This window comes from Pinus tabuliformis, chromosome 3_2 (assembly GCF_031772625.1).
Source record: "Pinus tabuliformis cultivar Carrire ecotype Pingquan chromosome 3_2, CPIR1, whole genome shotgun sequence".
In the NCBI taxonomy this organism is placed as follows: domain Eukaryota; kingdom Viridiplantae; phylum Streptophyta; class Pinopsida; order Pinales; family Pinaceae; genus Pinus; species Pinus tabuliformis.
In genome coordinates, this window is record NC_142302.1 from 665,903,467 (window position 1) to 665,921,369 (window position 17,903).

At 35.2% G+C, this 17,903-nt stretch overlaps 1 long non-coding RNA gene across 1 annotated transcript; it reads right to left on the reverse strand.

Annotated features, from left to right (window-relative positions):
- Positions 1-9,872: 9,872 nt before the first annotated feature.
- Positions 9,873-15,228, reverse strand: LOC149182401 (uncharacterized). The gene is made up of 3 exons (XR_016257127.1): positions 14,021-15,228; positions 11,418-13,916; positions 9,873-11,019 (listed from the first exon to the last, which is right to left on the reverse strand). It is a non-coding gene; the product is annotated as an uncharacterized LOC149182401 (long non-coding RNA).
- Positions 15,229-17,903: the final 2,675 nt, after the last annotated feature.

Sequence of the window (17,903 nt, forward strand, 5' to 3'; positions counted from 1 at the left end):
CGGCACATCGCATCGCTATAAGCGAATGACCTATGTTAACGATGAGCCCTGCCCCTCTACGATAACCGATAGCGATCATCGCATCGGGAATTCGGAGCGGAAGTCACATAATGTTAAGCTGCCCCTTTGCGATCGCCGATTGCGATAACACTGCGGACCCGACGAGAATATTAGCTATGGGTTAATACCATATTGCATCTGCCCATCGCTATGCTACACAGAGGGTTGTTCAACTTTCGATCATCGATTGCGATAAGCACGTGGACCCAACGGGCACATAAATTATGGTTCAATACCATATCGCATCTGGTCCATTGGATCGGCCATCGGCCATCGGCAAAGTCATGGGTGCTGATATATAAAGGGCCTCACGAAACCTCTGATTGCGATTTAAGCTCCTGACCCGTTACAATTTAGATGTGGGTGTAATACTACTTGAAGTACGCCCCTTAGTCTTTGGACTATTTTTGCTCATATTTCCTATGTAATTAAATATTTGTATATATTGTCGTGCGCTGGGTTCTGAGGCAAAAATACATTAAGGAATGGTCCTAATATATTAGGAGGCTGAACCATGCCGATTTCCATTACGATCAGGACGTGGTAGGTCTGTTAAATAATGCCATCCCTGTGTATGCCTGCAATCATTGGAAAAGCAGCGCTGTTACAGTTTTAACTGGGAAGATGTGTTCTTCGGTGGATCGCTTGGACATGTCCATTGATTGAACGTGTCCTATGAATATTGGAATGCTCAGATAGACAGAGGAAACAGAAATTCTGGAAGCTGAAGAAGCAAGCAAGCGCAGAGGAAATGATAATGACCGAGGAGGAAACTGACAGGATAAGCGAGCGTTGAGGAAACCAAACAGCTAGTGAGAAAAAGGAAACGAATGGACAAAGGGATGGAATGTATAGAATAGCAAAAACAGAGGACTATCTATGCTGTTGGTGTTGCGAAGAACCAGAGTGTGAAATAGCAGAAGCAATAGCGGTGAATGTTGTTAAAGGCTATTGAACGCTATGGAAAATAAGCTGGAAGAGACAAAGACATGATCCGTCATATGAAACATCACTATTGGGCTCGCATGCACGTCGGCAAAACAAAAATGAAGATTTTGAAAAGGAGGTTGAGCAGAGCACTAAAACGGCGAAAGATGCCTGACCCACTTTGGGTTTTGGCTGAGGCTTCGTGGGCTGGGCATGATACATGATGGAGGGTCTTCGCTTTGAATTTGAGCAAATTCGGAGAATCTTGATGTAATTTGATGTATATGATGTAACTTTGGAACTTATTTACCTATTCTAGATGATTCATTCACAAAATAGCAAAAATTTAATGTAATGAATCAGTTTCCCTCCTTTTAGAGGCAGGTTGTTTGGATGCTTAGTTTTTAGCTCCATGTTTAGAATTGGTTCAAACTGCTCCCAGAAGGAGGAGCTCGACCCCTAGAGGCTAGGAGATGGGTTAGCATGGCCTATATTATGTAGATTTTCAGTCAGTAGCAGTGGTTGAACTCTTGGGAAAAGCTTGGCACTCTATTGTACATTCTATCTCTGCATTTTTGGCTAAGGAAAGACCAGGATTTTGCAGCACTGTTTGGGATCCATGTGGCTTTATGTGTTGATGGTGTGCTTCTTTTAGTAACTGTAAGTTGTTATGTGTATCATTTTCCCTCTCTCATCTTCTGCAAATGAACAAATGAAGTGTTAAGGTATAATCCATAAATTGTTATGCTCTTCCTTTGAATTTGTTTGATTTTCCATGTTTTCGACTGTTTAAGGAGAATCCTTGAAATCTTCTTGCTCTCCTTAAATTCTCACCAGTCAGATCTAGCCTTTCATTCTCTTTAAAAGCATCAAGACAGTCGCCTACCTTGCCCCAAGTAGACCTCTGCAAAAACTGTGTCTCATCCCCGCACCCAAAATTGCCTTTCCCGTTGATTCAACAAAAAACCTCAAAAATTAACCTCAAAATCCTTTTACTTCATACCTAGCCTAAGATCAATTACAAATTTAGTCATCTTGAGCCTAATCGATTACCTTTTGTCGAGATTGACCTAGAGAGAGCCCTCTCCTGTCCTTGTAAGGCTAGCTACAAGGCTGAGCGTGGTTTGATGTGGACCTAGAACCTTGTCTTTTCAGCCTGAGACAAATCTAGGCTCTAACACATAACAACTAGGGCACCTTTAGATACTTTTAGCACTCCATTCTGACCTATAAACTTATAACCATCCAAATCCAACACTCGCAAAGAAATCAAAATTTTCTTCAATTCAGATAGGTACATGTCTAACACTAGTTAATGTTCTAGGTGTGTTACCATACATTTTAATCCTGATATTTCCCATCCCAACAGCCTGACATGATACATTATTACCCATAAACACAGAACTACCATTTACATCTTCATGTGAAGTAAACCAATTTCTGTGTGAACACATGTGATGAGAAGCACCAGAGTCTAATAGCCAAATTCCAAAATGCTGAGAGACATTACATACAGGTAAAGTTTCATCTATCATACATAATTCTTTAGCAAATAAAACTTCATCTATCATACCTAAATCACTCTGATTTGCTTCCTTCTTTGGGTTATCAGACTCTTTTCGTTTCCAACAATCCTTCTTAAGGTGTCCAATTTTATTGTAGTGCCAACATTTTGCCTTACACTTATTTCCCTTTATTTTTGATCTGGAAGACCCCCTTGTTTTTTCTCCTATTTCCTATAGAAATTTTGACTAATATGACACTTATTCACAGAGATTATCCCGATTATACACTAGTGCAGAATACATGCATAATACATAACCTCCTCTACGTTGATCATCAATTTAGTAGCATTAAAAACAATGAAACATCAATCGCATGTGCACATTAACACAGTATGTAACCTGGGGAAAGCATACAGCTGAAAACCCCACACTATCTATATATTATAATGATTGAGAGCATGTAACAATACATAGTACAATACTCCTCACAAGTACTCAATACTATCTCCACATGTTACACACAAAACTAGCTCAGATTCGAACAAGTCACAGGTTCAAATCTCCACCGCTGCTTTGCCTGCCTCCACTGCGCAATCTGCAAGAGAATGAATGATGAATGGCTGATCCAAACTCCTATTTACCTTGGCTGAGCTAAAATCACGTGAGCACAAGCTATAATTTCCTTTCTATTGGCCCACACTGCGCAGTCCTCATTGGCATAACTCAATCCCATGCATGTGCAAAATCTCATGCACAACTGATAGTCACAACTCACTCTTTCACTTACCTCTAACACCTGCCTCTGTTGAACTGTCCATGCACTGAGTTAACTGATGTATTCTTTAGTTGCTTTATGAGTTAATAATTAGTGAATTAATTAAAAATCAATTCATATAACTCATCACTAGTGTATTCTTTAGTTAGACTAAATACAACTAGTTCAACTAAGTCAAACTGAACACAACTCCATCAACTCCACATCCAACTCCATAGAACTCACATGCATGAGTTCTAACTGAAATCCTCCATGCAATAGCTCAACTAACACATAAGAAACCACGTGATTCCTTCTATCAGCTGCATGTGCCACATCTGTAGCTCCAACTGAGGTGCTCCAAGAGAATAAGATAATGTTTTGAGTCCAAATATTACAAGGGCTAATAATATTTGACTCTTTCTATTTTTAGCCTGGCAATCTAAAAATAGACTCTGATCACTCCGCTGTGAACCAAAAATAAAAGTCCATCTATTTTTCCCAACATGACCAATCATCCATAAACAACATCCTGCAACTCATAGACCATGATCCATATGTCTAAAAATAGACATAGTCTAAAAATAGACTTTGCGCCAAAAATAGCCTGCGGGCCCACTTAGTGAAGGCGACTTATTTCCACTAAGCTCCATCATCTTGTTGCATTCTCAACATTTCCTTTCACCATCGTCTAGCTTCGTACTGCTTCAGATAAGAGAGCTCCCACAACTGATTCAAATTTCAAAGAATCAGCAGTGCTCAAACTGATTGAAGTTACGAAGTGGTCCCACGACTCGAGAAGAGAATAAAAAAAGGTTATAGCTTTGTCTTCTTCCTGAATTTTAACTTCCATATATGATAATTGGCATATAAGTGTATTAGAAATATTTAAATTTTCTTCAACTTGTGTACCCTCCTTCACCCGCAGACTGTACAATTGTTTCTCAAATAAATTCTATTGGTTAACAATTTTGTCATATATAGTTTTTCCAGTTTTTCCCATAAACCTGCTATTGTACTCTCTTCAAAAATGTTGAAGAGAACTTCATTCGCCAGGCATAACCTGATGGTACTGAGAGCTCGGCCATCCAAGTCCTCCCAGAGCAAATCTGTCAAGCTAGCAGGTTTCTTTTTTGCCCCGTCTAATGTTTTGTGCAACCCTTGTTGCACCAAAAAATCCCTAACTTTCAGTTTCCATAGAGCAAAGTAGTTCTTGTCGGTGAATTTCTCCACCTCGAACTTTGCATTCATCATCTTGGCCATTTCTTCCCTCCTAGGGTTTCAGTCTTTCAACTAGGGTTTCTCAAAATTTATCTTCCTTTGATTTCTTAAAAAAAATTATTATATTCCTCTTTAATAAATTTCCAAAACTTCCAACAAAACTTCAAACCCTACTCAACTTTTCCTGTATCCTTTTTAGTTCAGAATTTCAGAGGAAAAAAAAAATTCTTTCATCCTTTTTTTTAATAAACCCTACTCATCTTCGGTTCAAATTTTCTTTTTTAATAAACCCTACTCATCTTCCATTTAGACATTTTCCTACTCCAATTTAAAAAAAATATCTTTGTTTCTGCTAAAAAAAAATTACCGAGATTTCTTTTTAAACAACAACTCTGCTTCAAATAGGGGGCTTTCTGCTTCTCTATATTGTTTTCTACTTTGACAGGGCTCTCTGAATTTTGATGCTACCGGGAGATTTTCTTAAAAAAAAAATTATAGACTTCAAACAGTGGCTCTTTCCAACAGCTCGATCAACCAACAGCCCTCTTCCTCAATAGCGGCAACACTCAATCGACAACCCTCTTCCTCAACAGTGACAACACTCAACCGCCAACCCTCTTCCTCAACAACGACAACACTCAACCGGCAGCCCTCTTCCTCAACAGCGACAATACTCGGACCAGGAAATCTGCAGCAGCAAAAAAAAACCTCTTCTTGGATCCTCCTTGACGGCGACCAGGAAATCCGCAGCAGCAAAAAAAAACCCTCAGTTCCAGCGCTGTTAGCATGCGGTTCCAGCACTCAATAGTTTTCTTCCAGACCCTCAGCAACAAAAAAATACACAACATGAGTTTTTCAGAACTCAGTGTGGGGTTCCAGCACTGGACAACTCAATGCATGCGTGCCTCTTTGACCATTCCTCTGATACCAATTGTTAGTTGGAGCAGTTGATAAAGAAAGAAAGTTATGAAAAACTGAATGAAAACCAACAAGAAATTACATAAGTAAAACACAATGTTTACGTGGTAAAACCTTGATAGGGTGTCAATGAAACAAGTTGATAAAGAAAGAAAAAGATGAAAAACTGAATGGAAACCAACAATATATTACATAAGTAAAACACAATGTTTATGTGGTAAAACCTTGACAAGGTGTCAAAGCAACATCCACGGGGCAAGGGATTGGATTTTCTATTAAGCCAATAATGATTCTCCTTACTACAATAGTTCGGGCATTCATCATTTTATAGGAGGCTCTTCCATTACATAACAATTTTCGTTATAAAACCAACTTGGCAGTAAATACTATTTTACTCATATTTACAATTAGTTGTCAAATTCCAACATAATCATGTGTTGAGCTCGACTCTATCTAACACAGTTAAGTTATACATTAATAACTAAGAAAGCACCCCTCTACAGGACAATATCAAGTTCAGGTTGGAACCAGTCTCCAACCTACATACTTCATCACATCCCACAACAAAAATCATATTTTCAGGGTTTATTTATTCAATGAGTATTTTATTTTTCATTTTTTCAATATGGCAAACGTTACTTAACCAATATATATAAATTAAATATTGTGTAAGAATTGATGGTATGTTTATAAAAAAATAAATTTAACAATTTTCATTATTTCGAGAATACACAACCAAATTATTGATATTATATTATATTAATTAAAAATTAATTGATTACATATTTTGTAAGAATTGTTGGTATTATGGGTGAGATACTGGTTTTATCAAGTCAACACAATGACAAGCTTGTCCACTCCTGCGTTACTCTGCCGAAACTTATCACACAAACGTTCATAATGAAATCTCATAATTCAATTTCATTGTTAATGTCGTATATTCAGTGTTAATGTAGTGTCTTTTGCTTTTACTTTTACAGACTCGGTATTACAACTTCCAAAAAAGTGCGATAATCTCAGAAACCACTTAAAACAAAGTGCATTAATCTCAAAGACCACTTAAATATTTTTAAAAGAAACGAAGGAAATAGGAAAGAAATCAAATCACTTCTATTACATAGAAAGAGTTGCATTTCACCTTATCCAAGTTGAAATTCTCCTTTAAAGAAATAATATTTTCTTAAATATTACTTTCACATTTATTACATCTATAATATAGTAGGATCAGATTTATCACTTGAACCAATTGACTCTGTAAATGACACATTAATAGAAAAAGACAAATTGTTCTATAACATCTTTGAGAAAAACCAATATGACTGCAACATTATTTTTGACCAATTTTTGAACTAATTACATTTAACCAAAATTAATTACATCATAACAATATAAAATCAATTAGTAGATAAATTAAACTAAGCAGCAAAAGACACTAGCTATACCGCTTAGTTTTAATTTGAACAGAAAAATATAAATTTTTTTCTACTCAAAGTCTGTAGAATCCTTCTTGATACATCAAAGGAAAATTAAACCTAAACCCGGATTTTAAACAACTATACTACCCATCAAAACCATATTGCAAAAATATTATTCAGAAGTCTTTGCCTCCACGTTACCTCTATAGATGCCACAGAGAGTAAGTTGGAAAGTGACGATAAATTATTTAAAAAATTTAAATGGGTGAAATGGGTACACGATCCCATCTATCTATTTTCAAACAAAAGTAGCATAGTTATAGTTCAAAGGTAGGTTACAACTTGATTAGAAAATTATTTAAAAAAAATAAAAAATAAAATCAATACTTACTTTTACGGATTTTAATTGATTGATTGTTCTATATAATGTGAAAGATGATAATTCTTTAAAATTACCATACTTTTAAAATTAGGGAAAGGAAACTTGGTATTGATTTAGGACTTCGTCATATGTGTATATTGCAGAAATAAATATTGTTCGAAGGTCTTTGCCTCCAGGGAACCTCTATGAATGCAATAGTGAGTAAGTTGGTCGAGAAATAATTTTAAAAATTTAAATGGGTGATATGGTTACACGATCCAATTTATCTATTTTCAAAGAAAAGTAGCATAGATTTAATTCAACAGTAAGTTGCAACTTGATTAGAAACTTATTAAAAAAAAATAAAATCAAGAACTATTTTCATGGATTCTAATTTATTATTTTATATTTAGTTGTAATGTGAAGGAGGGTAATTCGTTAAATAATATTAGGTTAGTTAGATAATAGCATACTTCTAAAGTTAGGGAAAAGGAACTTTGTATTGATTTAGGGCTTTGTCAAATGGATTATTAAAAGATTTTAATTGATTGTGTTATTGATTTTAGTTGATTTTTTTATAAAAATAAAATCAAGAACTATTTTCATGGATTCTAATTTATTATTTTATATTTAGTTGTAATGTGAAGGAGGGTAATTCGTTAAATAATATTAGGTTAGTTAGATAATAGCATACTTCTAAAGTTAGGGAAAAGGAACTTTGTATTGATTTAGGGCTTTGTCAAATGGATTATTAAAAGATTTTAATTGATTGTGTTATTGATTTTAGTTGATTTTTTTATATTGAGTTGCAAGTGAAAGGTAGTAATTTTTTAAATATATTTTTGTTAATAAGATTTATTAATAACAAAATTTTTAAGTGAAAATTAAATTGTATAAGAAAAAATTTCTATTTTTCTATATTTCTTTTTTTAGGTTTAACTTTATTATTAAATTTTGATTAGAATTTTTTTTTTTAATTTTATAAGATTTTAATTTATTGTCTTATTTATTTGTTAATATAATATTTTCTTTCTTGCTGTCTTTTTTTTGTGTTTATAATTGTATTAATAATATTATTTATAATAATAAAATTTATTATAATACTAATTATTTATTGATAATATTATTTATAATAAATTTATTTTGGAACATCTTTGACATTTTTCCCTTTTTAATCAAAACAAAATATTATTAATGTATTTTTTATTAATAATATCTATTGAGTCAAATTAGCTATTATATTCTAATAGCTAATTAGCTTTTCTCTACATCTATTTATTTCCATGCTTAGATCCAGTTCCTCAATTGTCGTAAATCACAAAAGTTTGAATTCAAAAAAAGATTCATTAATATTAGGTTAGTTATGTAAACTATCATGCCTTTAAAATTAGGGGGAAGAAACCTTATCTTGATTTAGGGCTTTGTCAAATGTCTTATTAAAAGATTATAACTGATTGTGTTATTTTTAGTTTTAATGTGAATGATGATAAATTTTTTAATATTTTTTTGTTAATGAGATTCATTAATACTAGGTTATTATATAAACTACCATGCTCCTAAATTTAAGGAAAGAAAACTTTGTACTAATTTAGGACTTTGTTTATTTGTTCTTGTCAAAAAACTTTAACAGTAAATTAATTGAGATTTCACCAATATATTCTATAATGTTTAACTTTATTTTTTATATATATAAATAGACAAAATAACTTTTTTCACTTGAATTCACCAAAATCCAGCAATATAATTTCAAGATTTTTTGCTTTTTAAAATATATTTTTGAATGCATAAATCTATTCAACACCGTGAAAAACACTTGGGACAATAAAATTATGCAAATTAAACAATGTCAGCTTAAGTTATATTGGTCAAAGATTGACTAATGAGTTAAACCTTAGAGTATATATATACACATTATTAAGAAAACAAATTTGTAATCCTCCCATTGGCTCGTATTTTGAATGTCTTATTTCTACTTCACGACAAGTAGAGCAGGATGAAATAATCTTTGTTTTAACCAAAGTCTATGCCACCCCCAAGATTTGTGCAACTTCTATCACTAAGGTAGAGGAACTTCGTTAATGTAACTAATTTTATTTTCATTGTGAGTAAATAGTGACGTGAGAAGAACGAATAGTTTACTGAATTTTGATGTGAATTTCAGAGGTATTGTTCATCCAAATAATGACTAATTTTATTTTCATTGTGAGTAAATGGTGACGTGAGAAGAACGAACAGTTTACTGAATTTTGATGTGAATTTCAGAGGTATTGTTCATCCAAATAATGACTTCAAAGGGCTTTCGTCTTTCTTTTCAGTGCTGCAAATTGAAATTTTCAAAGTTTTTTCTTCTCAAACATATTTAATGGAAGAACTCATAAATAATGTTGAGTAGTAACTCATGGTAAGTATATTTATTTACATTTTTTTACTTATCTCATCTTTCACACATATACTTACTTAAATTATGATAGGTAACAAATTATGGCAAATACATGATTTAAGTGAACATGAATTATTTTCAACAAATGATCATATTCTTAGAAAAACTACTCTTTAGCACTAACAAAATTAAATAATAGATTATATATAGATATATATATATATATATAATGAAATGCTTCTCCAAAAGAGGTTTAAATATTTATTATTGCTCTATATATATATAAATATTTCATGAAATGCTTCTCAAAAAGGGAATCAGCCCCTAGTTGCACTCTTTAAGACATTGTGAATATTCAATGCCCAAGAGCTCTTTCAATTGAATAATTTGAAAATTTTGTTTTACATAAAATATTTAGTCATGAATTTATACGAGTATATACGACTGTGATCATGGTATGCTGGGAGAAACAACTTGCGCGAAAAGATGGGACAACCCTAGAGAGTGAAGATGAGACAATCGTGAAGAGACTGTGGAGAGTGCTTAACAAAAGACAGGTAAAACTACTTCGCAAACACAACAGGTTGCCCAAAAGTCTTAAGGACATGGCCGTGGATAAGTAAGATTGAATTGAACTGAGTATGTTTTATTAAAATGACTACTGATAATTCTATTCAAGATTTGATTTAAGATCATTATGTTTTAGAATTTGTTGCAAGATCATGAGACAAGACTGTTATAACTTGACGAAACCCCAAATCATTTTATTCTACAATTTATTGCAAAATCATGGGACAAGAGTGTTACAGCTTGAGGCAACTAGTTCTTAATTTTACTAAAGCGTCCAAATCAAATGATCCATGGGATTGGATTGTTGCAGTTTTATAGCTGAGGCAAGTAGTCATTTCCTAAACATTACAGAGTTGGGAATTAGAAGGAGCTAGTGGACCTAAATTACTTTAAATACTTAGCTAAGTTGAGTTGGTTATGGCCGAGTTGGTTATGGCCACCAAGATGATCAACTGTGGCATCACCATCTCCGATATCAGCGTCAAATGTCCTATAGAGTTTAGTGTCTTCACAAAGTAAAATTTTCTCATTGAATTGATCGTTAGTATCTTTAATGGAAAAAAAGTCATTTATCAAAATTGTTATTGTTATAATCCCTTGACGTTTTTTCTGGGTAGGCGTCCCAGTCTCTACCACTGCAACTGACAATATATACTATCCGATGTTGTCTTAAAAGTGCTGTTGTCCTCTTGAATCATCTTAGCTGCTTCTTTGTTCTTGTTGTGGGGATATCACCCCATTGATTCCGTCCTCTGGACACACAAGGCTCCAGATCAACCATGCCCATTGATAGGTATGGTGAGGTCGTTGTAGCCACCATCTGAGTTTGGCCTCTCACAAAGTGATTCCTCGCATGCTTCATTTCATGAAATCTTCAAAGTTATATATAACCTGATTGATCTTTAGACCTGCATACTATCAAATCTTTACATTCATAGGCACTGAAACGAATATCATTTTAACAAAGCCCAATAGTAAAAACAATCATATTTTTTTGCTACCTCAGGACAATTTCTTGTTGCTTCAACGTTTTTATATTTTACATGAAATCTTCAAAGTTATATATAACCTGATTGATCTTCAGACCTGCATACTATCAAATCTTTACATTCATATACACAAACGAATATCATTTTAACAAAGTCTATACAAAAACAATCAATTTTTTTTGCTATTCAATTTTACCTCCTTGTTCTAAAAACAACCCATAAATATATCATGGTTTGTCACGTATAAAATTCATAAACAGTTTTTTGGAATCGCATATCATTTTTAACAAAGGCCGACGGGAAGCAGATTTACTAACCAGTCGTTGCCTTCTTTAGCTCTGCCAAGTCTTTTGGTCAATCTAGGAATTAAAAGTTAGTTGATATGCATATAGTGGTCCGTTCAATCTTAGATGGCGTTGCAGTTCCCTTCTATTCTGGGGTTCAACAACATTTGAAGCGGCAGAGAATGAGAGAGGATAACCGGTGGTACGACAAATGGCATTAACCACAAAGAATGTGGCATGTAAATTCCTGTCACTGAAAAATGAGACCTTGCATTAACCAAACTGTTAATTGAGATCATCCGATATGAACTTAGTAGAAGAATATTCAAAGGATATAAAACCCTGACCATCCAAATCATTCAAGATTTCAAATTCCTAAACCCAATCCCAATATAGACTGCCTAATAAAGAAAACATGTATGTTTATTGCTAGTATTATAAACCATGACGATTTATTGCTATTAAAAAGTTAAATAGTACATTAAACACCATGATATCATTATATAACACCTATAAGCCGAACGAGAGAATTGGATATATCTGCTAACATCGTGACAACCCATAACACGTTACACCTTAAAGATAGAAGGGAAAACTTCATATCTGCTATCATCATGAGATAAATTGGAAACTAAATGACCCCCAGCTGTTCCGAAGACAATGTCGATAACGACATTAATAAACCGTGGTCAATGCCAAATTAGGGGGCCAGAGGCAAATACAAAGATAAGAAATTATTGTATTGGTGCTGACATTAAACGTAGAAAGAATAATAGCGGCACTTCTCCCCCATGGTTGTCCTTCTGAAGGCAATCTCACGCTAGCCTGAAGAAGACCAGATAAAACACACACACGCTCGCTTGCAAAGGAGGACAGCAGGCTGGACACTATTCAGACCAGATAATGAAGAGCAGTAGTGATTTATTGGAAAGTCACAGAGATACTAATATGAACAATGCCTCCAGAGAGTCATAACATAAAACCTAACAAGATTCATTTCCCATTTTATTCAATTCATTATCCCAATTGTATTCATTTCATGAGAGAATGAAATAATCTGAATATCTCTCAATAAATAAAATACCTCGATTAGAGGTGAAAAGAACCGCTGACGTTGAAGACCATGTCCAAAGATCCATGTAGCTAAGAACCCAATCTAAACCAGAGATGTGTGTTTAATGCACAGGCTAAACCAGAGGTGAAAAGAACACAGCACAGTCAAAGTCACAAGAGGCATTGAAGACTATTGAAGTCAGTGATCGATGCAACAAATTAAGAGATGTGAAAAGGTTAATAGAAAGAACCACTCTGAAGAACAATCCGTTACAACCACAACTTGAATATTGTGGCAACTCAGCTGATGCTGCAACATCTGTTAAAGTTTACCTCCAGAAAATACAAGCAGAAATAGATCACGATTTTAGGGCAAGCTAGAAGAAATAAATAAATATGTAATTTGGGAGAAATAAAAAATAATGGTTTCCTGAGTCTTTTTAAGTACAAAAACCTATGTGTTTACCTCTAAATCACAAAAGTAACAACATAATTAAGGCGGATAACAATCTGATGAGTGCCACGGAGGAGTTACACAGCAAGCAAAACTGAATTATATGCCCGAGACTTTCAGACACCGGAGAGACGAGCTCTTGCGAGCTTTCAGATATTGCCCATTCAATGGCAAGCATGTCACGACCCAATTGAAATACTGCTTTGCCGATTCAAACTGAACAGCTACAATACAACCTGTAGATATAGCTTGATCCAGTCCACCTCCATCAGAGCCAGAATGCAGCTTGTCTCCAACATACTAGAACATAAAAACCATTACACCTTCAAGATACAGAGCCAAAAAGGAATATAAAGTTTAAGCTATTAGAAATTGTAATCCTTACTATTCCCAAGGAGAATATGGCGACTAGGCGCTCAAAGCAGTACACAAACATTGAAAACATATAACTTCAACTAAAGGACTGGTCCAGACATATTATGCCCCTGCTTATCTTCTTCTTCTGTTTCACATGAATGGTTCATACGATCTTGCAACTCTAACAAACAGAGAACATGAACATATAACTGCAACTAAAAACCACTCATGAGAGCTTAATAGCAAACCTCTTGGATGATCATTTCAACCCAAAAAACACCTTCTAACCCACCTTTCAATCCACTGTCTTGCACAATTTATGGCTAGGGCTGCAGATTGTGGAGTAATCATAAATATCACCGAAATATCAATAGACGGACCGATCTCTAAAGTTATCCAACGCTACAAAGTACACACTTAAAAATTGAAAACACACTTTAACTTTAACTAAAGTACTGAACCAGACGTCTTATGCCCCTGCTTATCCTCTTGTTCTAGTAATGGATCATATGATCTTGCACCTCCAACAAACAGAGAACTTGAAAATGTAACTACAACTAAAAACCACTCACCAACGCGTAAGAGCAAACCTCTTTTATGATTTCGACCAAACTAATGCCTTCTAACCCACCTTTCAATCCACTGTCCCGCATAATTTATGCCTAGGGCTGCAAATTGAGGGGTAATCATAAAAAATCACCGCAATATCAATAGAATGAAGTTATCTAACACTACAAAGTAAATACTCAAAAAGAATTTTAGATCTATAGACCTGTGATACTTTGTCAGATGCCTGCTTTTTGTTGCTAAAATTTCAAGAGAATATTCTGCTTTCTATGATCAACTCGCAAATGTAGAGTAATGTATTTACCCTGCAGCCCAAGGACCAATTTTTTCCCAAATCAAGCATAGCAATAATTAGAGACAAAGTTACAATCGCTTACATGAAAATAACACAACAAATATTCAACACCAAACCCCCTATGTAGATCCTGCAACAGATTCCTAATCAAGTCTCCTTGAAGAAGTTGCTAGAAATCAATCCGCTTCCTATGATCGAATTCCAAATTTAGATGAATTTTCCTGCAGCCCAAGGATCCATCATCTCTCAAACCACACATGCCAAGTACCAATACCGCCAATGCTAAATACACAAAATGAAATAAAAATAACACTAACAAACACTCGACCACTACCCCTTTATACTGATTCTGCAGCCACTGAGCCCTAATTCTCCTGCCACTAAATATATAAACCGTCTAAACAAGAGAAGCAATATCGTGTAAGGGGACGAAATGATTCAGATAATACTTCCAATTACAAGCAGCCGTCTTCAGATCTAGTCAACCAGATAGACCAACACAAGCAGATCCCCTTCAAGGGATAAAAAAACATAAGATCGCACGGTCCTGTTATCAGCACTTCTTTACAAAGCAAGAGCGTATAGTTAGTTATAAAGCATACACAACCCACTACCTAATGTTAACCTAATTACTTACAGAGTGAGTGAAGCGTCCACTGATCTATTTTGATCTTCAAACCACAACAGAAAAACACACATTTAACCTAATCATTTACAGAGTGAAACTTCACAAGAGTACCTGAAATAATGCCCTAGATCTCTGAAACTTCACAAAAGTCCCTGAAAGAATGCCCTAGATCTCTGAAACTTCACAAAAGTACCTGAAAGAATGCCCTAGATCTCTGCACAAGTAGTAGATTGAAACGTGTCGCTTGACATCTCCATAGACCTATGGAAAACCCATCCCCAATCCACAATCCCATCCCCAGTTCACATCTCAACATGAGCTGATGTAGTATATTACGGTGTTAAAATATGTAATAGTAGGAAGAATAAAAGTACAGAAATTAAGGATAGAGAGCACCAGCAGAGAAAAATAAGATGGTAGGAACAATAAAAATGATTGAAATTAAGGACAGAGAGCACCACTGATGAACAACCGTACGCCTCTGTACCCTATGAGGTGTTGGGTATTTATCTTTAAAATGGGGAAAATACCAAAAACCAAATATTCAAACACACAGAGGTAATGCTCTGTTTTTACTTTGCTCCAGGATCTTTTATGCACAGAAGACTTAAAAAAAATTTCACTCAGAGAATCAGAGTATTTCACCATAAGAAATTTCTATTCATTAAAAACCGATACAAACTTCATCCTCTTTTACTGAGAGGGATTTAACACTGTAAAACCATTTTCATATTCACTGCTGTGAAAAATAACTTACTGCTGTAACAAAGGTTTACATGAGCTTACTGCTGTAAAACAAAATTTACATTCACTGGTGTGAAACACTTTTACATGCTGCTGTAAAAACAAAACTTACAGAGTTACAAAAACTCGCTCCACCATTTCCTTTATGCAATGCTGTGCAAAACTACACATGGTTTTTCCACACACCAAAAATTACTTCATCTGGTTCTATCTTTTTACACACTGCTGTGTGTTCAATACATACCACACATGGTTTTCGCTTCACCACTCTCATTTTTACTCTACTATGAACACACACTAAAACCTCCCGTGTGCCATCTAAGAAAACAATGGTCAACGCAGTAATAAATTACATACTCATATCCCATACAGAATTTATGTAATAAGTACATACGCCCATACCTTTTCATAAAAAAAACTTACGAACTCTATGTAAAACTTTAATATTTTACCTACCACTATGACATTTCATTAAGACGTATGGTCAACCAAAACTTAGATTTACTCCACGCAACATTTAATATTTGCCGTCGGGTGAATTTCAAACATTATGCAATTTGGTTTTGGGAAGCCATCGGGTCCACTCCATCGCATCGCAACTTTACTCATGTCAAAGACCTCGACTCTATGACATTGCCGATAGCGATGTGCCGATGCGATATCGGCGATCGCTCGTCGGCAACACAAAAACTTCTTTATAATTCCTTCACTTTGACTTTGCCGATGCGATATCGGCGATCGCTTATCGCAAACACAAAAACTTCTTTATAACTCCTTCACTTTGACTTTGCCGATGCGATATCGGCGATCGCTTATCGCAAACACAAAAACTTCTTTATAACTCCTTCACTTTGACTTTGCCGATGCGATATCGGCGATCGCTTATCGCAAACACAAAGGCTCCTTTATAATTCCTTCACTTCATTTTGCCGATGCGATATCGGCGATTGCAGTTGAAATTATATTTTCAACACTCCCCTTTAATTTCAACTGTCGGGCATTCAATCATACCCAAACACTTCCTCAAAAATTCAAAGCTCTTCTGATCCAATGGCTTTGTCAAAATGTCTGCTACCTGTTCCTGAGTACTGCAATGTTGTAGCACAATTTCTCCATTGTTCACCAATTCTCTGATGTAGTGAAACCTTGTATCAATGTGTTTCGTTCTCTTGTGAAACACTGAATTCTTTGACAACGCAATAGCTGAGCTATTGTCACAAAATATCACTGTCGCTTTTGCCTGCTCTTGGCCTAAGCTTCTCAACATTCTTCTCATCCACACTGCTTGACATGCTGCTGCTGTAGCTGCCACATATTCAGCCTCTGCTGTAGACAATGCTACAATGGACTGCTTCTTAGAAGCCCATGAAATGGCTCCTGAACCCATATTAAAAACATAACCGGAAGTGCTCTTCCGATCATCTACACTTCCAGCCCAATCGCTATCAGTGTAACCAATTAAATCTGAACTTTCTGAGACGCTATATAATATGCCAAACATTTTGGTACCCTTGACATACCTCAAAATTCTCTTTGCTGCCTGCCAATGTGCCTCCTTTGGCCTCTCCATGAACCTGGAAATTAAACTAACAGCATACATTAAATCAGGCCTAGTTGTTGTTAAATACATAAGGCTGCCCACAATACTTTTATACAAGCTAGGATCAAAATCCTTGTTGCTGTCCTCTCTGCTGAGCTTTAATCCCATCACTGTGGGAGTGATTGCTGCCTTGCATTCTTCCATCTTAAATCTGCTCAAAATTTGATTTACATATCTTGCTTGAGATATAAAAATTCCTTTTTCATTTTGCTCTACTTCTATGCCTAAGAAGTATCTCAACAAACCCATGTCAGTCATTTCAAATTCATCCTTCATGACTGATTTAAAATTCTCAATAAGATAAATATCATTTCCAGTGAAAATAACATCATCTACATACAAGACAACAATTAAAATTTTACCATCCTTTTCCTTGATGTAGACAGTGGGTTCTCCTTCACATTTGTCAAATTCATTATCCAGTAGATAAGAATCTATCCTGCTGTACCATGCTCTTGGCGCTTGCTTCAGCCCATAAAGAGCCTTCTTCAATTTGCACACTTTGTGCTCTTCACCTTTCTTCTCATATCCGAGAGGCTGTTCCACATAAACCTCTTCTTTTAACACTCCATTTAGGAATGCTGATTTCACATCCATTTGGTAGACTTTCCATTTGTTTTGTGCTGCTATGGACAGCACTGCTCTCACGGTTTCCATTCTTGCAACCGGGGCGAAAGTCTCCTCATAATCTCTCCCATACTGCTGCTTGTACCCTTTGACAACCAGCCTTGCCTTGTGCCTTTCAATCTTGCCTTCAGCATTGCTCTTGGTCTTGTAGACCCATTTCACACCAATGACTTCTTTGCCTTTTGGTAACTCAA